We start from the raw sequence: 26099 nt of genomic DNA, 5'->3' as shown, positions 1-26099 counted from the left end.
TGGAGATGTTGATCTGTTTATGTGCACTGTAGGAAAATTAGAGGAGCAGTTTGGAGATAAAATAAATGTAGTACTAGAATGTCGTAACTTTTTTAGCAGGGTGCAGGGGAAACAAAAGTCTGTCAAGAATTATATTGCTGCCTTGTGGGGACTTACACAGTTTTGTGAATTTGGAAATCTCACTGATTCCCTTATAAAGGATTAATTAGTGCGTTGCACTAACAACCCTAGAATTCAGGAAAAGCTCTTAGCCAAGAACCCCTGCTTAAGAGAAGCATTTGAGATTGCAAAATCTATTGAACACACTGCCAAGTGTATAAAGGAAATGAAGCCCAGCAGTGGGGTAGTGGCTACTGTCAAGGACTGTGATGAAGAAGCAGATGTTTACAAGTTAATAAATAAAGGAAGTGTGAGTAAGAAGACTAGCAACCAAGAAAGCCACCTCAAGTGCTTTAGATGTGGTAGCAGCAATCAGTTTGCTAACTTTCCCCAGTGTCCTGCAAGGAATGGTACCTGCACTGCAAAAATTGTAGCAGAAGGGGGCATTTTGCCAGAGTGTGCAGGGAAGGGGAGCCCCACATGAGAGAAGGGGGTAGAGAAGGGGAAAAAGTGTACAACAAAGAAGTTAAATGTGTTATAGCTGGTGAGAAAAAGTTTGTACTGCAGCTCAAAAGTAATGCTGGGTCCGTCATTGCCATTTATCTCAAGTGTGAGATTCTATTGAACAATAAAAGTGTGACCATGTATGCCGATTCATGCTCCCCTTTCACGCTACTCAACAAGGAAGGTTATGAAAGTCTAGGAGAACAAGGGATGACCTCCTTACAGAAACCTGACATTTCTCCCACGGGCTACAGTAAGGAACCGATACTACTCATGGGGATGAAGGAAATGAGAATACAATTCAAGAATAGAGAAGCGTATGGGAAGATTTACATAGTTGAGTCCGGATCTAACCTGCTGCGATGGCAGCAGCAGAAGGATTTAGGCATCATTCTAGACTCTAACAGCAAAGAGAAAGTATTACTCACAGAAAGAGTCCAGAGTAGCGATACCATTTGTGAGGAATTCCCGGGTCTATTCCAAGAAAAACTTGGCTGCCTACACGAATTCCAGCATAAGATCAAACTCAAATCGAATGCCAAGCCTGTAGTCCACAAATTGCGCCCTGAACCACAACTCATGAGGGAACCTTTGGAAAAGGAACTGAACAAATTGTGTGACATGGGAGTTATACAACCAGTGGATTGCTCACAATGGTTGGCCCCAGTGGTTATAGCGGCCAAAGCCAATGGAGATGGTATTCGGTTATGTGTAGACCTTCGCAGTCTCAACGAAAACATCTGGGTGGAAAGGCACCCTTTACCGAACATTAACGAAATGCTCAATACTATGGGACAAGCGAAGTACTTCAGTGTGATTGATCTTTCTATGGCGTATCACCAGGTGGATCTCCACCCAGATTTCAGACCACTCACTGCCTTCATAACTCCCCAAGGGCCATTCATGTTCAGGAGGATGCCTTTTAGACTGGCATCAGCTGGGGCGGTGTTCCAGAAAATAATGCAGCAAATACTGAGAGGAGTAGATCGGTCGATGTGTTTCCAAGACAACATCCTGGTGTATGGCCGTAGTGTAGAAGAACATGACGGTACCCTCAAGGTGATGTTCCAGAAGCTCACCGATGCAGGGCTGACGGTACAGAGGAACAAGTGTAAAATAAGAGTAACATCAGTAGACTACTTAGGCCATTCGATTTCGGAGGAGGGGTTCAGACCCAAAAACAGCTTGTTGGGGGTAGTGAAGGATGCCCCTTACCCGAGAAATAAAGAAGAACTTAAATCTTTCCTGGGACTCATGGAGTATATGGCCAAATATGTCAAAAACTTTGCTGCGAAATGTGAGTCAATGCATAGGCTCCTGAAGAAGAACTCTGAATTCGTTTGGAAGGAAGAACATAAGGTAGCCATGGATGAACTAAAAGAAGAAGTTTTGAACTCACAAGAACTCGGGATATTCGACAACAAGAAGAAAACAATCCTCACCACAGATGCCTCGAACAAAGGGTTGGGGGCTACCCTCATACAAAAGGAAGGGAAGGAAAAAAAGATTGTAGCGTTTGCTTCCAGCTGCCTCTCCAATGCAGAACAAAACTATTCCATAATCGAGAAGGAAGCCCTGGCTTGCTTCTGGGCAGTGAGGCATTTCAAATTTTTCCTACCTGGATTGTCTGTCAGGGGGGCGGAGTATACCTTGGGAAAGGGCCTGGTTTTGGCCTAGCCACACCCACAGTACAGTTTAGCTGCTGCACCAGTCATTTTGTGGATTGCATCATTTCTTTTACTTCTTCATCTATATTCAAATTTAATTATTTTTGCACAAACATGGAAAATAAAAATCCTCTCAACAATAAAAGGAGACAGCAGGTTTCACCTCCTCCATTAAAATCGAAAGTGGTAGAGTCATCTGAACCTTCACTATCTTTAATTTTGGAAAAAATTCAGGCACTTTGTGCCAATAAAGACACTATTGCGACAGAAATTAAAAATGTGTGAAAAGAAATGGCATGTTTATCAATGAAAATTTCTGATAATTCAATTAAAATACAAGATAAGAAAGTAAAAGTGGATGCTTTTACCCCACTTGTGGTGAAAATATCTCCTATGTGCTCACATCTTTTGGATATGGAAAATGGCAATAGGCAATGCAACCTTCGCATATTTAATTTACCAGAAGAGGTTGAGGGAACGAACTGTCGATTATACTTGGAGAACCTAATTTCTGGTCTTTTCAATCTCAAATTCCCCGAAAATTTTGAAATCGATAAGGCTCACAGAATTCCTTTCCATCCTATTCCTCAACATACCAACTCTAGACAAATTATATTTAAAGTGTTTTGTCATCCTCATTTGGTTCTGATCAGAAAAGCAGCAAGAGAAATTCCCTCACTGATGGTTAATGGCAATAAAATCTTCATTCATCAGGATTTTGCAAAAGAAACTGTTGCAATTCGCAAGGAATTTACTGACCTTTGCCCTCAACTAAGAAATATTCTTTCTCAAAATCCTTTCATCGCCCAGAAGAACTGCAACATTTTCTTGATCAATGTTAGAAATGGGATTTCCGGTTGGCTAAGGCTTGCACCAAAGCCAGGCAGAAACCACCACTCCAGTCAGGGCAAGGGAGTTACACGCCAAAGATAACCCATGCCCACCCTCTAGGTAACGTGACACGAGCAGTAAGGCTTATCCCGGAGGCAATGTAAGTTAAGTATTTGCGCATGCACCCAGCAACAACAACACCCAAGGTCCACCACAAAGGAAACTCCACACAAGGTTATATATAAAAATAGCCTTTGTATTATACCAAACACATTAGATGATAAACACACTGTAGGAACTGGGTTCGCCAGGTCCCCGCGGGTAGCCTGGCACGAGCAGGTAGGCACCCGAAAGCTCAGGTGTTAAGTGACTACACAGCACACGCATCCACTGAGACAACAAATGCACACGCAATGACTGAGACCACACCAGTATGCTGGATTCAAATAAATACATTTTATCTGGGATTAGAATCAGGGCAGTCAAAAATCACAGTAGCATTAACTCATTGCCTTTCCTTCAAAACACATGCTCTGCATTACTCAGCGATAAATACTTAACTAAATAAATATTAAATATTAAATATCTGTATGCCTTCCAATAAATACTGCATTAGTCAGAAGTACGCTTTTCATCTGGTAATGGTAAACATTTCGGTAAAGATCATGCAACATCCCATTCTAAATGAACAGGCATCTCATTAGGTATGAATGGACTTTCATTAAATGTAGACCAGTTACTTAGCAGAAGTAAAAGTTTCAGTGGTCAGGCCAACCATGTATAGAGCCTAATGAACCTTTAACTTTACCCCAGGACAGTAGGTCAGAATCAGCAGTCCGGGGCCTATACTAAACAGGCATAAACATTTAATTAAGCATAAATGTCATCACAGCTCGTAGGAATAACCCTTTTTGTAGGTAAAAGTACGAACACTGGGGCTGGCAGAACAGTTCATTCAGCATAGGAAAACCACTTCATAAGCTTAGGGAAAACATTTCATTAATGGGGCTATCTTAGCCTGGCAACAGTCTTCCCCCAGGGGAGGGGCGAACTCAGAGCCTCATCGGGGCCTTCCGCCCTCCTCCCCAGGGGTTTACCTGAAGTCTCTGGGCCTCTTCAGCCCTTCGCGGAGTTCCTCTTGGGCTGGTGCATGCTGGGGGGGGCTCTCACTCAGACTCAGATGTTGGTGAAGGGCCTCAGGGCCTAGCGCGGCCCAGCTGAAGTACGCGGCAGCCTACCTCATGCTACCAGGGGCTGCCACAGGGATTCTCCACTCTTGGGCCGGACGGCGGCGGTGATATCGACGGTGGCGGCCCTGTCCTGCTACCGGGGGCCGCCACAGGGATTTCCTCACTCTGGGTCTGGGTGCGGCCCTCAGCGACATGGCGACGGCCCTCTCCTGATACCGGGGGCCGCCGGGGGGCATACAACAGCGCTTCGGGTCCCAGGCTTTACCGGGAATGTGGTGGTGAGTACTTCTAGTAGCGCTGCGGGGTCGCAGCGGTGCTCCGGGGGCACCGTACTAATCCCTCACCACAGGTACAGCGCTGGGAGCCGGGACAGGCAGGAGGACGCTTGATGCACAATTACAGCGCCTCTCAGGTGGCATACAAGGAAGCGCTTGACAGTCAGAAGTCCATAGCGCTACTCAGAGGCATAGCAATTCAGGCAGTTCAGTCAGGGGGTGGTTAGGCAGGACAGCACGGGGGCCCAGGTGACAGGGGGCGCAGGTGCAGCACAGTCCAGTACCTGACCGATCTCCAGTAGTCCTGACTGGCGCAGGGGAGTTTCTTCTTGGCGCTTGTTGGTTCTGGCACCCTTTGGTTGAAGTAGAGTCTTGGTTTCTTGAGAGGGGGGGTAAGTTGAAGGCTTTCCTCAGCAGGTCACTTCAGGTGGTCCCTGGGTTCCCCTCCCGCCGGGCCAGATCAGTGGGCTAGTCCAGTGTTCCTCACACAGCTTGGTGGGCAGCGCCTAAACCCTGTCACCCACAGTGGCATAGGTTCCTGACTAAGCCCTACCCCCTAAATCTCCTGCGTAGGTTCCCCCAGGTAAGTGATGCCCCAACATCTCTACTCTGGCTGGAAAGTTTCCCTCCCTTTCCTTATATAGCGACAGTTGGCAGTTGGCAGTGGCAGTTGGTGTCATCACCCCTGTTCTAGAAGGTTCCAGGAGCTTCCCTCATTCTAGCTATGGGCAGGCTGGTATTGCTACATTGTTTAAGGGTTCCAGCCAGCTCCTGGCTACTAGAGTGCGCCTAAAAAGACCACACTGCAGTAGCAGGGGTCAGTGGTAGCCATCTTAGGGGTAGAGAGCACCTCCACCTTAACATTGGGAAACAATGGGAAGGTGCTCAGAGTCCTAAGGCCAACAAAAAGTAGGTGGGAAAAATGAGGCCAAGGCGAAAAAAAATAGGGAAAACTACCCAAGGGCTGACAGGTCTAACACACACACTTTACAACTCGCCATAGGCACGGGCAGAATTTACAGGGGATTATGTACATGGGACAGGGCCACATGGACCACTGTCAGGAATAAGCACTTTTAGAACTAGCACTTTGTAGAATTAGCACTTTGTAGGAATAACATTTAGCACATGGAACATATCATAACTGTAGCACCAAATAGCAAATGTAGCACACAACCCGTAACCACTGGTAAAAGGAAACTACCACCTAAGCAATCCTAACCACCTTAGGAAAATATCACGCAGGGAACCATGAGTTCACTAGCAAAACTATACTAGGAAAAACAACCTCCTAAGCATAACAATACATTCAGAGGTATAGGCCAGAAGCTTCACACATGATGCATAAAAACACATTCAGAGGTATAGGCAAGCAGCTTTGTACATGATGCATAAAAACACATTCAGAGGTATAGGCAAGCAGCTTTGTACATGATGCATAAAAACACATTCAGCGGTGTAGGTAAGACACATGATGCATGAAGACACATTCAGAGGTGTAGGTAAGACACATGATGCATGAAGACACATTTGCGCAAAATATCACATAAGGCATGAACATGTACCCCACGCAAGGGCACAACACCTGAGCTGTCCCCCAGGCCAACTGGCCTCTCAGGTGCTAAAACGCCCTGTGTCTAAAATGTTAGGGCAGGCTGCGCAGGCAGCCAAAGAAGATTCTCAAGGGGGCCTAAACGTAGCAGCTGCCCACTAAGTGCTGGGCAGCTGGGGAGCTGAGCCTGGCACCAGCGTGCCTCCTGGCTCTCCAGTGGGCTCTAGGGAACAATAGGGCCCACAACAATGTGTGAGCCTCGTGGGCTCTGATTAATAAAAATGCCCCCGAAGTGATGGAGCCTCTCAGGCTCTGAATACAAAAATGCCCGGAATCGTTGTATTCCCACTCGGGGGGACTCGAGATCAGCAAATACCCCCCTCATGGGCTCGGAATGCAAAAGGCCCCACGTTGGAGCGGCCCTCTGCCAGGTGGGGCCGCTCAGACACCGGCATTACTGTCTCAATAACAAAAGAAAGCAAATGCGGCTGTGGTCCCTTCCCAGCCCTCACTCACCGGGACGGTGACCCTCCGGTGGTGGCTGCTCCAGGTCCCCTACTCGGCATCGAGGGCTCTCTCATCTACACTAGTGCGGCGGGGGCAGGCACCGACAATGTGCCTCTAGCCCCTTCCGCTTTGACTCACCCTCAGTTGCGGGGCTCTCTCTTCCACACGGGAGCCCCGCATATCAGCAGACTTCCTCGGGCGCGGGCCAGGGCGGGGTGGGCTCATGTGTGGGCTCTTCTTCCAGTGAGCAGGCAGTCCGGGGCTCTCCCTTCCTCTCGGGAGACCCAGGGAGAGAGGGTGACTTCTCGCCGGCATGCAGGAGCGCGGGGTAGGCTCCCGTCTGCTTCCTGCTTTCCCTCTAGCACTTCTGGGTCAGGCCCCGCCCCCGTCACCATGAGGGTTGCCTGACTTCCGGGATTTCCCGGATCACGGTTGCGTTGCTTGTCGACCCCAGCCCGCTGTGGTGATTTCGAGGGGTAGGCTCCCTCTTTAAAGGTTATAGAAAGCGGGGAAAATGCAGGGTAGGCACCTGCTTGGAAATACAGCCAAGGGGGATCCCCATGCCGGGGAATCCCTCAAAGAACGATCGCAGCTCCGGGCTTCAGTTCAAAAGAGGGAAGCACTACTCAGGGAAGCACAGCGCTCCATAGCACCATAAGCAAGCGCTCCCAGGCGCTAAATGCGCGAAGGTCCAGGGCAAGTCCTTTAGAAAGGCAGACGAAGGCTATGCCCAGGGGCAGTCCACAGTGGCGGTCCTCCTGGCATCCAGCAGCAGCAGGCCCCCCTCCAGATAGGATCAGGAAGAGAAAAATATTCATGGGGACACAGCCCCTTTTTATACACCTAATTCCTTTGTGTCTGCAGGGTGGGGGGAAAACCAGTTGCAGCTGATTTTGGAGTACTCTGATATGCTCAGTACCTCTTCCCATTCACTAGTCAGGCTTGGGTCATCAGACACACCACAGAGTTCGGAGCCAGCATTGTGTGGGGAAAGCCCAGCCCTTTTCAGGTCCCAGGTGCACCCCTCCCTCACATCAATATGCAGATCTCTTCACTCACCACCGGGGCAGACTCATCCTCACTCCTGGAGCCAGGCTCACCGGCCAGCTCCAGCCAATCACAAGCCAGGCAGCCAATTCACATAAATTACACAGACATGCCAACTTCTAGAAGTGGCACTTCCACACTAGACACAATAACGCCGCACACATCATCGCGCAGCATTTAATCACACGAGTCCGCACATACCAAACTTGCATCTGCACTCCCCACGCATCAAGAACTACCAGGGACACATACATTCCCCATGCATTCCTATGGGAGGGCAGGCCAAACTCACTACACGCACGCACTTTACCCTGGGACACAGTGGTAAAGTGCGCAGAAGCCAAAAATCACTAACACCAAGTCACCATTAAAAGCAAAAAGTTCAGGAGGGAACCTGCCAGAAGGGCCAAGTACAACAATTAAAAAACTTCAGCACTCAATGGACACTCGTGACCCTACTACTTGACTTTTTTCCAGTATCTTTTTTGCTGAGATACTTTTGATTAATTCATCATATTTCGGGCTCCAACGGTTACAGTCATGCTTGTAGAGCATGTGTGCGTTTCAATGTTCATATTTATGTATTTTGTTTTTCTCTTTCTCTATGTTTTACTTTCTCCTTTCCCTTTTGCATGCTATGGAGCTACTCTCTTTTTATCATATGTGCTTTTTTAGGTCGAGCCTGTCCCATTCCGCAGGAATGGATAGGATCGAATTCAAGTGCTCTATCGGCTAGTGAAACCACTGGCGTTTCTTCACAGTGCATGTGAGGTCACGTGTCCACAAAGCAGGTCACGTGACCACACAAGCACGCGCATCTCCCTAATCTGCCTGCCTCCTTGCTCGCATTCACGCCCCAGGCTCTCCCACCCCCATCCGGCTTCCCTCCTCGCTCGCATTCACGCCCCAGGCTCTCCCACCCCCATCCGGCTTCCCTCCTCGCTCGCATTCACGTCCCAGGCTCTCCTACCCCCATCCGGCTTCCCTCCTTGCACTTAAAACATCTTGCGCGATGGCTGTAGATCCATCTACGCAGACGGCATGCTCCCTTCCAACATCTCGCTAACACAGCGATCACATCGTTCTCTCTTATACCATTCCACATTCCCACAGGGGCAACGGGACACTCCGACGGCTGAAAAACACCAGAAAGAAAGCTGCCCCGCCCATCAATCACCCTCCCACGCCAGCAGCTCTTCCCGCTCCGACCCCCTGCTCTCCGCCCCCTGCTGCATCTACTTTTTTTTCTTTTGCTTCTGCGGCATGTATGGGAAGTCTCTCTCATCGCACAGCTGCTTCTTCTGCACGATTGAAAACAGGCAGGTTCCCGTTTCCTGCTCCTGTTGCGAGCTCTGCTCCTATCTGAACGCTTTTTTTTATTATTTATACCATTCCACATTTATCATTACTGCTCATTGGGCAGCTTTGATGCTACCAGGACATTCAGCGCTTGCCCTGTTCAGAAGCATGGTGGCAGGGTGGGATTACACCTATTTAAATCACATATTGGCAGCTACATGGTGCTTGCACTGGTGATACTGGCATCAAGGATCATTATTTTTTTTTAGCACTTGTGTGTGTTTTAAAAGCGTGCCATGGCTTCAATGCGCGATGGCATTGCACGGGCTTTTAGCCACAAGTTGAACGTGTCATTTTACATATCCCGGTACATTCAGTTTCGGATTTCAAGGGGAACTAAGTTACATGTTCCGATCGTGGCTCCACACAAATGGTAACATTCTTGACTTCAGACATGCCGTTAGTGGGAAACGGGTCCAGAGCGCTACAGTGATAATCTGTTCGTCTTTTTCATCATTGCTCAAGCAGTAAAGATGTTGACATAGGCTTTGAATACAGGCCGAGTTCTGAAGATTACTCGGAAGGAAAGGGGTAGATATAAAATTGCACAATAATTCCTCACATGGACAACATATTTAGCAAGACGGAATGTTTCAGGTTGAATGCTAAGAGCAGACGTGTCCCTGTTTTGCATCTTTTGGGCTCTTAATAAAATAAAGAACAAGCATTGGAAATGCAATAGGTCTCGTTTTAACGCAAATTTAAGCTATAGGCCTTGTAAGTGACAAAGCCTTTTATTTATGTTCTAAAAACCAGAACGCAAAAATAAAGGGCATTATCATTTACAATGCTAATAGTTCAGACTCGCGTAATTGCGAGACCTATTGCATTTCCAATGCTTGATCTTAATAGCCTGTTCTTAATCTTTTTTCTCCTTTTCTTCTTCTATTGCTAGTATTAAAGTAGTTTCATTAAATGTTAAAGGTTTACGCCATCCAATTAAATGTACTAAAATTTTGGATTATTTAGGTAATTGCAAAGCTGATTTTTGTTTTTTACAGGAAACTCATGTAGAAGATAAAATCCTAGATTATATGAAGAAAAAATGGGTTGACAGTATTGTTTCTTCTCCTGCTAATGGCAAGAAAAATGGTGTAGCTATACTTTTTGCAAAAAAGTCACATTGCCAAATTTTTAGTAAAATTACAGACGGGAGATATTTAATTGTTAAAGTTAAAGTTCATGATTCTATCATATTTTTATTAAATGTTTATGGTCCTACTGCAGATGATCCTGCTTTTTGGAACAATCTTTCAACTGAGGTGCTGAAAATTGGTAACGGCCCTTTAATTGTTGCAGGTGATTTTAATGTTATATCTGATCCGTTATTAGACAGACTATTTAAAAAAAAAATCCATCCTCCGATGGTTTATTTTGCTTTTAAATCATTTCTTCAAACCACCAAGTTCGTTGAAATCTGGTGTCTCCATTTTCCTACAGAAAATGTTTTACTTTCTTTTCAAATTCACACAATTTCCATTCTAGAAATGATTATATATTAGTCACATGACAGCTTATTAATTCTATCAATACTCCTACGATTGGTAATATTGATGTTTCTGATCATGCTATGATTTCTTGTATGTTAAATCTAAATTCAACTTTTTCTAAATCTAGATGGAGAATAAATTCTGGTATGGCTCTCAATGAACATAATAAGCCAAAACTGTTATCCGCCATTCATGATTATTTTCAACTGAATCCTGAAGGTTCTACTTCTATCGTTAATAGATGAGATGCTTTTAAAGCCTATATTAGAGGGGTTACTAATTCTATTATGGCCCACAAAAATAAGACCTTTAATGCAAATATTAAACGATTAGAAAAACAAATAGCGAAGTATGAACAACTTTTTATTACGTGTAATGATCCACAATAAAGAGATAAGTTACAAACACTCTGCTACCATTTTAATACAATCCTTAGTAAGAGAGCTGGTATTCAAACCCATGACGTACTTTTATTTATCGGTGACCCATTATCCTCATTTCCTTCCGTAATAGAAATAATAACAACATATTCTATGGTTTCTGGGTACAAATAAACACTAACAAAACTGAATGTTTTCCTTTAAACATTTATTGCACTCCTGATATGATACCCATGAAGGGAATCATTAGGCAAAAGAATGCATTATAATATCTTGGTATTTTATTCTCTTCTTCTATAAAATCAACAATGACCTTAAACAGTTTTTTTGTTTTAGATTATATTAAAGATAAAACGTCTAAATGGTCTTCGTTGCATCTTTCATGGTGGGGTGGAATGGAATCTATTAAAATGAATATCGCTCCGAAAATCTTTTATACCCCTGCCATGATTCCTACTCAATTGCCACTAGAATTTTATAAAGATGTTAATAAACTTCTTTCCCAATTTCTTTGGAATAGCAAAGCACTTCGTACTAGTTATAAAAAATTAAAAATGTCTAAATGTAATGCTGGATTCGGTATCCCAGATTTTTTTCTTTATCATAAAACTTTTATTTTAAAACAAAGTGCCATATGGTTTAATCATTCCTTTTTACAAAATCCGTCTACTTGGCTCCACATTGAAGAAACCATTGTAAAACCCTTTCCACTACCCACTCTGTTAACTATGTCTGACAAATCATCATTTTTTCATAAGTCTGTTATCCTCAAATCCACTAAAATGATTTTCAACGATTTAGACTCCATTTTTAAATATCCCATGTGCAGTACTGATGAATTATCTTTATGGTATAGTAATGTTATTAAATTGAATAGAAATATTAGTTTTTCGTTTTCATGGATTAAAGCTGGTATTTTTTATCTTAAAGACGTTTATTCTCAGAACACTTTTATATTGTTTGACGATCTACAAACAAAGTCAATCTATCTAATTCTGAATGTATAAAATACGAAAATTTAAGTAATTCAATTTTAGATTATTTTTCGCATGCTATTCCATCTAAGGTTCAAGCTGGTTTATCCATTTATATACAAACTATCAACAAATCCTCATGGTGTTTCTATTTTATATAAAAAATTATCTAATACTCTAGGAAGTAACAAAAATGTGATTACAACATTCTGGAATAATGAACCATCACTTTCATTGTCTATTGATACATGGGAAATTATATGGCTTAATAATATATTTGGATGGTTACATGTCTCACTTTATCAAACTAATTCTTATATTTTACTTAATTGTTATTGGACTCCAATACGTTTACTTCAAGCTAAGCTTCTTAAATCTGATACATGTTGGCATTGTAATTTACACCCTGGTTGATTAAAACATATGCTTTACAATTGTCCTTTAATCTCCAAATTTTGGACAGAAGTTTGGGCTATTATTAAAAAGATACTAAATATTCATGAAGACATATCACATAAAATGTTACTATGCAAATCTATTATTTTATCGCAGGATTTAAGTGATCTTAAATGCAAGCACTTCAATTTCTTTAATTTCAGCTGTTTTAAAATACATTACCTTCTGTTGGAAAGATGTTTCAAAGTTATCAGTTCATGCTTGGTGGTCATGGGTTATTTTTACAAGAAGAGGTGCTCAGTTATCCTTGTCTGGGGTTTTCAATAATTCTAATTCTTACCACTCATTTTGAATTCCTGTGGATATTTATTTATCATCTGATTGATATTTTTATCATTTGTTCTCTTTTGTATTGTACTTATATTATATTAATTGATGCGACGTAGTAGCTCTGTTTATAACTCAAACAATGTTTTGATTGAATGTTTCCCTCCCCCGCCTACCGCCCTTATTTTAGTTTTTCTAGGTTTACGATTAATTGCATATCTATTGGAATGAATATGCATTTATTATATTGTATCTACTGTATTAGATTTTTCAGCTTATTAATATTTTTTGTATGTCTATGTGTATTGTCCATTATAAAATCTCAATAAAATACTTTGAACTTAAACAAAAAAAATACCAAACTTGGTCTTAGAGGTATTTATCTTGAAGCCGAAATCAGTGCACACTGTTGCAAACTTGTTCAATATATTTTGCATGCCCATAGGGGTTTTGGCAATTAATGATGTGTCATCTGTAAACAGGAGTGAAGGTATTTGCATGTAGGAGATCACCCCCACACTTATAAAAAATATGAATTACCCGATTCATATAGAGGGTAAACAGGGTTTTGGTAGGGACACATCCTTTTCACACTCCTGTAGTGTATTTTTTATATTCCCAATAGGCTATGTGCATTGGAATAATATATCCTATAGATTTGACGTAGGACTTAGGTCGACTAGGTCTCTATCGAATATATTAAACTTAATTGTGAGGGCCAGCTAGCTCAGAGGTCACTTGAAACTTTCTTGAATAAACAATGATTACTTTCTGACAACCGCATAAACATGACAACTTTGTTTCCACAAGAATAAAACTGACCTTCAGAGTCGTGGAAACAATAGATAGATATTTCACTCAGTCAATCATGCATGCTTCATTTCATCAGAGGAGCAGAGAAATAGAGAGACAGGCGTTTTCAATTAAAGGTATTTATTGAACAGCCTTCTTTCTCATGCAAGTAAAGTGAACTGCTACAAGCGTAATACTGGTTGCAAAGTATAATGCGTACAGTAAGAAGAGTATTATAAAATAATACTGTAAAAGCATTGTATGGTTTCTAAACCACAGTTAAATACATACATAAATAACAAAGGCTAGAACGTACTCAACTGGTACTTCTAAAATACGCCTACCCCAATGTACCTAACCTAAGTCTAGTACGAGGGAAGAAGTAAGTGAGATGTAGCATAGGTTTAGTTTTTCTTTGCCAAGCTTCTAACCAAGATTTTTCCTAGGGTCTAATCAGCTCCATACCTTTGTTTTAGAATGAAGGAGGTCTGGTATCTCTGTCTCGGACTCGATTTCTCAACACCCCACGAGGGGAGCTTGAAAACACTGGAGCTGGATTCTCAGCGAGAGAAAGGACAGCTTCTCGATCAGTGCCTCAGCTGGAGGATCGGCTTCCTTTGGCACTTGCTGTAGCGAGCTGCGTCGGGCAAGTAGATAGTTGAGCTGCTCCGAACCACCGCGCCTTTACTAGGGCAAATGTAACTATATTTATACCTTGAAGATGCCTGGGTTGACGTAAAGTCGACATAATAACGTCATCAGAGAACCCCAAGGGAATGGTAGTTCTTTGAAAACTCCATGATTTCTAGGACAAATCAATATTCAAGAAAAGGGATGTCTCTGACTGCTGAAGCAGAGTTTTCCAAGAAATCATTGTGGCTTTTTGGAACTAGTGTAAGCAGCCATGCCTGTATTTGGACCGGATGGGTTATGTCTAAATATGGGTATGATTTCTATGTCTATATAAGGGCAATATGAATTATTCCTATATAAGGGCATGAATTCGTAAATTATGCTAGGATCCTAAAATGCTACACAACACTCCTTAATACACTCCAATCTTGCTAGTGAGTTCACCCCACTTGTTCCATCGGACATAGGCATTGCTGTCCTGGTGCAGATGCGCTATAAGTTGCAGAATCCCATTTGGTATTATGGATAAGTATGGGCGAAATTTGCGGATTTGCGGTCCACAAATTTGCGCGAAATTGCAAAAAAATCTGCGAGTTCGCAAAAAAATTTGCTTACTCGTGGATTTGCAGTTTTGCACAAATAGCACTTACTGATTAGCCAGTAGAAGTACTTTTTGTACTTCTACTGGCTAATCAGTAAGTGCTACCTTGTTGGGTAAATGCATAGTGCTTTTCCTACACTACAGCTGCGTAAAGTGCCAGAAGAGTTGTCTCCAGTGACCATGTGTGTGTTACTGCCATCCCGCCAAAGGGCGCAGGGGTCCCTGGAGTCAGCTGTCCATCATAGTGGGTAAATGGCGGGAAGACGGTGCACACAGCTAGTGCGTGGGGCGGGGCCAAACGGGCGGGCTTCTATGCAAGTTCACATGCCTCTTGTGTGTATAAAAGGTCAGAGACCGATCAGAGCAGCAGATGAGGAGATCATCCAGCATCACAGCAAATTTTCGACGGTAGATATGGGGAGAAAGCACACCTGCCCAGCCTCGAAAAAGATCACGATTGTTTTTGGGCTGACAAATGCGTTACTGAATTTGAGCTTCAACTCGGGCACCTGCTTCATTTATATCTGTAAGTGATTCCTGTTGAGGTTCCATTTTTGTGACAGGAGCATCGTGCCAGAATGAACCCTCCCTTCATATTTATCCAAGAATACGCCATTGTTTTGTGGGATACCTCTACACAACTGGAGTACTTTCTACTGGCCAAAAAGTAAGTGCTACCTCGTTGGGTAAATGTATAGTGCTTTTCCTGCCAGAAGAGTTGTCTCCAGTTACCATGTGTATGTTACTATGCCATCGCGCCGAAGGGCACAGAGGTCTCTTAAGTGAGCTGTCCATCATAGTGGGTAAATGGCGGGAAGACAATGCACACCGCGAGGGTGTGGGCGTGGCCAAACGGGCAGGCTTTCTATGCGAGTTCACATACCTCTTGTGTGTATGAATGGTCAGAGACCGATCAGAGCAGCAGATGAGGAGAAAGAAGCTCCTGGACACAGGAACTGCATAGGGATTGCGCTAGTGAAAGTGAAGGATGCAGAGACCTCTATCCAGCATCACAGCTAATTTTTGACGGTAGATATGGGGAGAAAGCATACAAGCCCAGCCTCAACAAAGCTCACAATTGTTTTTGGGCTTATGAATGCGTTACTGAATTTTAGCTTCAACTCGGGCACCTGCTTTATTTATATCTGTAAGTGCATCCTGTTGAGGTTTAATTTTTGTGACAGGAGCATCGTGCCAGAATGAACCCTGCCCTTCATATTTATCCTGGATGACGCCACCGGTTTGTGCTCAACTGGGCCAGAAACTGCCCGTGAGCGGATTAACTAATTTTTTGGCAATTTTGCGAGATTCTCGGATCGTGCAATTGCCAAAAATCCGCAAAATCCACAAGTGGAATGGATTTTGCGCCCACCCGTAATTACGGAGTCAAAGGCTTGCTTGACATAGAGATGACCCTTCTTGATAACATCTGTGAACATTGTAAAGTTTAAAAGTACAGACTTTGGCAAATTGGAAATGTTCTTTCCATTCATATATTCTCTTGTGTCCTCTGTCACAGAGCTCCAGTGTTGCTAAATCCCTGAGGATGGAGGTGCAGCAGACTAAGGGGCGGTTTATATTCACCTCCTCAGAGTGAAGATCAGTACTCCCACAGTCTGAAGACATCCCATTCCACCAGCCACTGTCTGACCCCCTCTGCAACTCTGAAGTCGAGTGCGGAGAGACAGCGGGTGTCAGGATGGGGACAGTGGGGCTTGCATCACTCGTGTACTAAGTTTAGTGAGACTCACACTCAAGGTTCTAGGTGTTCCCAATCTTGCCTCTTTCTGTCTTTCTGTGTATGCACCTGTTTCTCTGGGTGTGCTTCTGTATTGATGTGCCTGTGTGGTTGTGTGAGTATTCCAGTGTGGGAGGGTGTGTGTAGGTGCGTGTCTGCCTGGGTTTGCCTGTGTGGGTGTGTCTGTGGGGGTATGTGCCTTCGGGAGTGTATGTGTTTGTGTTTGTATCTAGCTCTGTTTTACTACTCCTGGATGGTCACTCTATATGCCTCTTCAGTTGTGCTCCTGACTCTCTCTCAGTCCTTCTCCAGTATACCTCTCAGTCTGTCACAGTTATCCAATAGAGCCTGGTTTGTCTCACATTTCTGTGTCTCTTTCTTATTAGTGTAAGGGTCTTTGCTCCACTGCTGTTTCTCTCTCTGTCTCTATTCTATTTCTCTCTGAACACGTCCTGATGCTTTCCATAAGTTCCTGATTCAGAATATTTGGAACTGTAACACAACGTCTTGTAAACACCAATACCACAGGGTGTGGTATTTCCCACATGCAGGATTACCAAATTGTTGTTAGTTCTTGCTGGACAAATGTAGGATAACACAGTAATACCACAGGTGGGGCCACCAGCCAGGGGTGCAAAACGCCAACATTGACAATGTATCTCTTTACAAATATCTCAGTAGAATAGCTGCAGACATGGGTGCATGCAACAAAGCAGGGTGCAGATGTGGAGAATGTTTTACACTCCTGATTCTGGTCTCCACACATCTTGGTAACCTGATGTTGTCATGTCCCCTCTAGCTTAGCTTCATTACTTCTGTGGTAATTTTAGGAAGCTGTGAGGGAGCCTCGTGGCCTGTGGTAAATAAATAATTAATTACCGGGTCTATTTTTGACTGGATACAATATAAACAGATAGCTCAATAAATAAGAGTCAAGATTCGAGGTAGCTGGAGTTGACAGGCTTTAATTAAGCATAAAAGGACAGGAACAGGACAGCCTGTACGGGAATGGGATGGCAGCTGCCGGGGGCAGGATCTGGGAGCATAAGGGGGTAACTTTTTAATAACAGTGCACAATATTTATAGTTAAACAAATACATTGCATTCAATACAGTAGGCGTAGCAGTAGACGGAGTTTGTAGCAGTCGCGAAAGATAAGGCATAAAGTGGGTGTAACAAGAGGTGTGTACAGGGCGTATACATAGACATGTGATGCAAACGTAACAGAATATGTCATAAATGGGGCGGAAACATGGAGGGGGCTACCTGAGCAGCTGGGACCTCTAACCTAGTGGTGCGCGCAAACTGACAATGACGTGTTACTAGGGAGAACTGGGGGGCTATGACTTCTGCGCTAGAAGAGGAGACTAAAGTCTGGAGTGTCAGAGCGACATGTACCTAAAGCCTATCTGGTATCTGGTGTTTAGAGAACATGTTGATAGAATCCAAAAGCTATCAGGGCAAAGGCTAACAGACATTAAGACTGGTGCATGCATAATTCTACATGTAGTGTGTGTGCGAGGAATATTCTTATGAATATTAATACAGTATTTCTCTTACATGGAGACATAAAGGATAGACCATGACGGAAACTATTGATGCGATTCAGTAGCTTAGGAATGCAGAGAAGGAGGGCTGGACTGATAACTAGAATCATAACATACTCTTGGCAGACTGGGAGACAGAGCCAGGCCGAGCCGGGCACTGCGAGGCATGAAAGTAAGTGAAGGGTCAGGGATACAGGTGGGGGCTGTATCGCTCCTCGGAGAGGGTTCAGGAGACAGGAGCTGAATCTGAGTCCGGGCCCTTTTGAGGCCTAGAAACGGGGACAATTCAATGAATTAACGTGCACACTGTAAAACGTGGCAACGTAGGATTACATAGGCCTGATATTCGTTGTATTCACGAAAACTGGAAACTGGCATACTAGAGATGGACACAACTGTAATTGCGTCTTTAATTGATCATAGGGGAATACATGCATATCGATCATGCACATATAGCAAAAGATGGGGAACACGTAGGCACATACAACATGGCAAAATTTACTTTTCCACATTCCCTCCTTGTGCCCTACGTTTCCATCAGGAAACATCTATATTCATGATACCATCTATCATTTCATATAGCATCATTTGCTCGTCTCGAATTGTCTTGGAACGGGACTTAGGACTAGGAATACAAGAGGTAGCACACATGCCGCAAATCGCAGGGCCACATTGTATACAGAGGCAGCAACTGAAAATGATCATTACTGCGATACCTAGAAATGACAATACTTTCCATCCCCAAGCAGATATGATACTCCAGAGCCAACCGGACCATGTCCAGGTGCCTGGATTCTGGTGTAACTGATGGGCAATTTTAAGAAGTCTGGTTATAGCTGAATAAACAGACGGCGCGTTATTAGGAATGAAAATGCAGCAACTAGATCCGATGACTCTACATGCTCCTCCTCTATCGGCCAGTATGACGTCAAGAACGAGACGATTTTGGAGCACGACAAATCTCATAGCAGATTGCTCTTCGGTTAAGTTACCTAGAGCAGAAGTAGTCTCATTCACTACTGCTTCAAGGGTTCTGGTTAGTCTACAGATTAACTTACTATTCTGGACAGGTCCTATAAAAAAGAAGAAACCTTTATTGAAGTCTTGATATTGTTCTAGAGCAGTTTCAGTTTGATCGACAATTGGGGACTCGATCTCCCTTCTATGTCTGACGTGTACTAGATGTGTGTTTCTGTGATAATCTGATGGGGCTAGAAAAACTGGTGGCAGTAAGAAGGCAATGTAACAGGTTCCATCCCAATCGAGGGGCAGACAAACATATGCGGTCTGACCACAAACAAAATAAGAATGACGTGAAGCTTTGAAGATAGATTTCCCACTGTCACTATACTCGACAGTATTAGTACAATCACTATGTCCTACATGTGCGGAACCATTATTTCGGACACATAATTCGCCTTTTACTGGTAGTACTGAAATAGCAGGTAAGTCTGGAGTAGTATCAGACTGAACATTCAGGACCATAAAATTCGAAGAATAATTACCTAAATTATAAACTTCATTTTCTAGATCTAACCCTGTTCTATGGGAGAGACCTTGCTTGTCTGGAAAACATGTTCTATTCAGAAGGGACATATCATTTGAAGATGACGTTAACGTGGACCATGCTCCACACGAACCATTATGTGAAAACGGATAAGGAAAGAGTGGCAGAACTCCCTTCGGTGTCTGGAAAGGGGGGAGTCGACCACACACCCAACAATTAGTGGCATTGCTGGTCTGGTGTGAATAGTGTAACATTCGGATGAATGTATTATTTCTCATAGCAAGACGATAGGATAACTCGTGAGGAGGCAGATCACTAAATGTGTGCTCTACTGTGGCATTAGAAAACTTATTTACATGAGAAATTGGAAAACATAAATGCAATGCATAACTTGTGCAGGTAACCATCAAACTTAGAAACAATAGAAAACTTAGAAAAATGATACATCGTATAGAGTTTTGACTAACTCTCTCACTATGGGGGTCTATCTCATACATGTCAGATACCTGTCTAACCGTTTCACCCGAGGGGGACTTAGACAATTAAACTGGCTGACTTATTTTACTAGACCGGAGTTTTAACTTATACTCCTGCTGCGGAGTTTTCTCTAACAGAGGAACTTTCAGTTCGGGATTCAAATCAATGTCTGGTTTAGAGTCTGGCTTCAGGCAGTCTTTAGAAATGGAACAGTCTTTAGAAATGTCCTTTATAAACGTCTTTTTCCGGACTCCATGGAATTTCTTGATATGCGACAGATGGACCCATCCCTTGCGGCCTTCCAACTTCACGGCCGTGCGGGTGGTCAGGAGGACTAGTCGTGGCTCCTTCCAACGGGGCTCCAGCGGACTTGAACGATCAAAGTTCCTTACGAGAACAAGGTCTCCTGGAATGACCTCGTGCGGTTTCACTTCAGTATTGTCTGGAAATGCAGCGGCAACCTGCGAACGACAAGAGTGTAGGGCAGACATCAAGGAAGCTAGGTAATCTGTCAACATATTACTGGAAACATCTGTAATACTGCGGGGTCTAGGTGTACCCCACATATTTGGGGGACGGCCGAATACGACCTCATAAGGGGACAGACCTGATCTGGAATGTGCGACCATGCGCATGAAGAATAAAGCAACTGGCAGGGCAACTAGCCAGTCTACACCTTTCTCTTTACATGTCTTGGCAATACGGATTTTCAAGGTCTGATTATGTCCCTCTACGAGACCGGCTGCTTCAGGATGGCGTACACAATGGAACTTCCACTGGTACCCTAACAAAAGGGAAACATGTTTCATTAGCTCGGATGAGAATGGCTGGCCGTTATCAGAATACACGACCCTAGGGAGTCCATAACGGGGGAAGAATTCACGAACCAACTGCTTGGCAGTGGTCGCTGCTGTGTAATCTGGAACTGGATATGCTTCTGTCCACCTGGACAAAGCGCATACAACTACAAGAACATACTTGAAACCTCAACATCGCTCCATCTGAATATAATCCATCTGGAGGACTTCAAAAGGGTGGTCAGGGGGTTGGAATCCACCTTGTTCCACCGGGACACTTTTACCTGGATTGAACTGGCAACATATCATACAGGTACGGACTTTCTGCTTGGCTGCAGCTCGTAAGTGTTTGTTGAACCAAAGGTTCTGTATACTGTCTAACATGGCTTTTTCTCCTAGATGTGCTGGACTATGTGCGGTATTGATAATGACTTGAACCATAGAGTCGGGGAGAAACCATGTGGCTTTTCCCTTCGTCAACCATCCCTGATCTGTCTGGACCCCTCCTTGTTCGGACCATTTCTTGATTTCTTCAGGAGTAGCATGTAACTGTATGTCTATGACATCTTGTGTAGGGTCCTTAACTGTCATACAAGTAGTCTGTTCTGGAATGCATGTCTGTGTCTTGTTAACTGGAATGTCTGGAGTCTGAGCTGTAAGCTTGGCTGTTCGATCTGCTAGATCATTACCTTGGGAAATAATATCAGTAACTTTCGTATGTGCTTTGCACTTCATGATAGCGATAGCTGTTGGTAAATGTATTGCATCTAACAGAGCTTGAATGAGGAGACCATGCTGAATCTTGGTTCCATGAGAAGTCATGAAACCTCTCTCCTGCCAGAGTACTCCGAAGTCGTGTACAACTCCGAATGCGTAACGTGAATCTGTATATATGTTCACTTTCAGGTTCTTGGCACGTATGCAGGCTTGGGTCAGAGCAACTAGCTCTGCTGCTTGAGCAGACAGGGTGTCAATACGGTGTGTTTCAATAACTTCTGTATCAGTAGTCACTGCATACACGGCTACTAGTTCTCCTGTACTAGTTCTCATACATGAACCGTCCACATAAAGTGTCAGGTCGGGATTAGGTAATGCAATGTCTGTCAGGTCTTGTCTTGGCTTGGTCATAGTGTTAACAACTTCCACACAGTCATGTGTGGCAGGATTTGAAGTAACTGACGGTAACAGTGTAGCAGGATTTAGAACGTTGCAGCGTCTGATTTCTATGTGTGGCTGGAACAGTGTCAGTTCATAACCTGTTAAACGTGCAATTGTCAAGTGCTGAGTCTGTGTTCGGTTTAAAAGAACTTCCACGGAATGTGGAACTTGTACTGTCAGGGAGTGTCCTAATACTATGGAATCACTTTGTCTGATAGCTAGAGCTGTGGCTGCAACTGACTTGAGGCACGCAGGCAGAGCCTGGGATACTGGATCTAGTGTGCTCGAAAAATAAGCACAGGGCTTGTACTGTCCGGCTTGATCTTGTGTGAGAACAGATAATGCAGTACCATTACGTTCTGTGACAAAAAGTGTAAAAGGCTTACTGTAGTTCGGTGTAGCTAGAACAGGTGCTTGGCATAAGGCTTTCTTTAATTCATTAAAACTAAGTGTATGTTCCTGGGTCCAAGGGAGGACAGTCGATACGGCTGCCTCTTGTGTCGTTAACTGTATCAGTGGCTTGGCTAGAAATGCATACTGAGGAATCCATTGTCTGCAGTAAGAAGTGAGGCCGATAAAAGCACGTACCTCCTTTTGTGTCTTGGGCTGTGGAAGACTCGCTATTAACTGGATACGGTCTGGTGTCAACTGCCTACCCCACTTGGACAGTAAGTGGCCTAAGTAGATCACTTGCTGGACACAGAACTGAAGCTTCGAAGGGGACACCTTGTGCCCCATCTCGGCTAGGAAATACAGAACTGTAAGTGACGCTCGCTCGCAGTCACGTTCAGAACGGGCTGTGATCAGTAGATCATCGACATACTGGAGCAGGGCAGTGTCAGCTGGCATGTGAATATTGTCTAGTTGTCTTTTAAGTGCTTGACTGTAAATACTAGGACTTTCTGTGAAACCTTGAGGAGCTCGTGTGAATTTATAGCTCCTTCCATTTAAACAAAAACCGAAAAGGTACTGGCTGTTTGGATGAATGGGAACACTGAAAAATGCATTCTTGAGGTCTATTACAGTAAAAAATGTAGCTTCGGGATCAATAGCTGTCAATAAGGATGAAATATCTGGGACTACTGGATACTGGGGTATGATACATTTATTAAGTTCTCGAAGGTCAATCACTAATCGATATACTGGAAGTGCATTTGGATCAGTACGTTTCATGACTGGAATGATAGGAGAATTACATACATTGGAGTCAGTTTCTACAACCACTCCTTGAGCAATGAGCTCATCAATAATTTTGGATAAGGCTGCTACAGCCTCAGGTGGCAATCTGTACTGTCTGATTCGTGGCAAGACTATGCCTTGCTTGAGAGTCACACGATGGGGTGTGATTTGCATAAAACCTACATCAGTTGGACCTTGCGCCCATAAATGCTGCGGTACATTTGACAATCTTGGATCAAAATCACGTAATACATAGTGACCTTTAAAGTCCCTTAAGAACAATCGGATTCCTTCTGGGGAACAGCAAATTACTGCACCTAATTCTTTCAATGTTTTAATGCCTAACAAATTTTCTGGACATGATTTCGTAAGTAATAAATCAGTAGTTCGGGACAATGGACCAACTTCTAGAGTAACTGGCTTTGATATCTCGTTTACAATAGGCTTTCCTGAAAATCCAAGGGAAACATTTCTAGAGCCTGAGAGCGGAGCCCCTGGAACCTCGTCATGACTGATAGTAGTCCTACTTGCCCCTGTATCAATCAGAAACTTTCTGTCTTTCCCTAATACTTGACTGTGTACATAGGGACCCTCTTGATCTACAGGTATCTCGATGAGAGGCAAGCCTACCTCCCTCTCTAGGCTGTTTCATGAATACGGTTGATACTCTGGATACTCTGTCTGGGCATACTGGTACATCTGCTGTGTAACATGCTGTGTTGCAGCGATAGGCTGCGGTGCTGGAGCTGTCTGTTGTGCATTCTGTGGTGACTGAGAAGTCTGTGAGACTTGTTCTTGTCTAGGCGGACGTGGTCTTTCTTTAGTTTTACCAGTTGCTATGTTATGTTTCAGAACTGCACACTCGTTTATAAAATGACCTGGCTGTTTACAATAATTGCATGTCCCTTTAACGGGAGCTGCAGGATGACTGGCTTGATTCGGACCCCTCTTCTGACTGTCTTGTGGAACAGATTGTGCAACTAGTACTTTCATTTTCGTGTCTTTCATACGTCTCCTTTCGTGTTCTTGCTCTTCCCTGATTCTGTTCTGGTGATACTGGAGCATCTGTAACATTTGTGACGGGGTACTAGCTTGCCAACTACTTTCGACTTTCAAAACTCGATTTTTAACTTGTGGACTTGAATTCTCGACTAGTTTAGTAACAAAAAGATGAGGGTACGACTCGCTACCTGTCTTCAAACCACTGTTAATAATAAAACATTTTTCAAATCTAGAATAAAAATCACTAGTGTCTTCATCCTGTTTCTGTTTACATGCTGAGATTGCATCCCAATCTTCCTTTTTCGTGGCTAGTAACCTTGGCAAAACTTGTATCAATAACTCGGGCAATTCTTTACATTTATCCCCAAGACCGGTACCTGGTACTCGTATTTTATCTTCAGCTTCTAGAGCTGTCCAATCAATCTTTTTCTCTCCCACCTCCCATTCTTTTTCCTTGAGTTTTTCATATACCCCTGCGGGCAACAGGACCTTTAACATTTTAATGACATCTGGATACGTGTATTCTCCCATACGGAGCATGTCTTTTAATTCTCGATGGAACCCTGCTGGATCTTTGTCGTGACAGGGAATTAATTTCTTCATCTCTAAGAGTTCCATCTTTGTGATAGGGGTGTAAACAAATACTCGTTGCATTTCACCACCCGCTGTCCTAACTGGGTGTACTTCTCGTAACGGATGCTGTCTATCTATGTAAAATGATTTACTTTCTGGAGGTGAGACATGACCAAAATGCGGATTCAGAAACGTTCTATATTTGTGGCGCTGTTCTAGAATGACGCTAATTAAATCGGTACCTAAACCTTTCCATCTATACTGGAGTAACTCGTTCAGAACATCATGTAACGGACCTGGATCAGAATGCTGACCCTCATACAGTGTGATGAGGTGCTGGATCATATACATACCCACCAGTCGCTGCTCGGCTGGGGGCAGTTTCAGAAACATTTGTGCCACTATTTCGTCTGGAAAAGTGGTAGAATCAGTAGCCCATCGGACTGCTGATCGGGCTAGTTCTTGTTCATGCATGGTACTAAGTTCACTATAACCGATTTGTGATTTCAGAATGTGATCGGTAGCTTGAAATACTTGTTCAAGAGAACCTTGTTCTGGTGCTGGAAGATGAAAAACTTTCTTGTGTTCTAGGCGTGAATGTCGGTCTGGAAGTCTAGATCTACCTACATACGCTATTCTGGCGGTATTTTTGTCTTCTACTTCTTCAGTATCAGTGTTGTCTTCTTTCTCGCTTACTTGTGCTGCTTTACGATTGTCGTGTAACCTTATTATTTCCTTACGAATTTTCTTGTACATACTCTCTATACTACTGAGTGTCTTGTGTCTACCCTCGGCTATATTATCACTCCACCTTGTCAGAACTTTCATTTCGGTCGGATCTTTAGTCGGACAATCTTGTTCCCTTATTAAACAATTAATTAGAAATTTTAATAGCATGAGCTGGGTCTCAGCTTTCCTTAGAGACATGATTTCGCCAATACTTTCTGGATCGTCCCCTGTACGGATGAAACGATATATTCTGTCTAGATCTTCTTTCATATTCGGTAGGGTGTCCAAATACTCGGTCACCCGTCTTACGCGCAATGAATATATAACCATATTATCATCGCCTGGGACTGGATCATAACGGCATTCGGTAAGAGCTCGCTTGATATCTGCAACGGACTGATATTTGGGCGTACGCTGTAACGCACGTTCATGTAACTCGACTAACGTTACACGCTTGTGTGGCGGCGGGGTACCAGGAGGACCTCCCCCCGCGGCCCCTAAACTGGAATCGTCGACTGATACTCTTCGTGCTGGCAGAGTGACCGATGTAGCGGGAACTTGTACTATGGGCTGGACCGGGGGTACCGTAACAGGTGCTGTAACAGGTGCCCCGGTGGCTGGAAGAACAGGAATTACATTATTTACAGGAGCTGGCTGAGCAGGATTTGCATATTCTGGGACTGTGTCGTCCAAATAGGACGAGAGAAAAATATCAGCTGCGGTCGGTTTGTGACGTAGCTTAATCGGAACTAATGGCGGCGGAAAATT

Source organism: Lissotriton helveticus, chromosome 3_1, assembly GCF_964261635.1.
Source record: "Lissotriton helveticus chromosome 3_1, aLisHel1.1, whole genome shotgun sequence".
NCBI classification, from domain to species: domain Eukaryota; kingdom Metazoa; phylum Chordata; class Amphibia; order Caudata; family Salamandridae; genus Lissotriton; species Lissotriton helveticus.
This window is presented reverse-complemented; position numbering follows the sequence as displayed.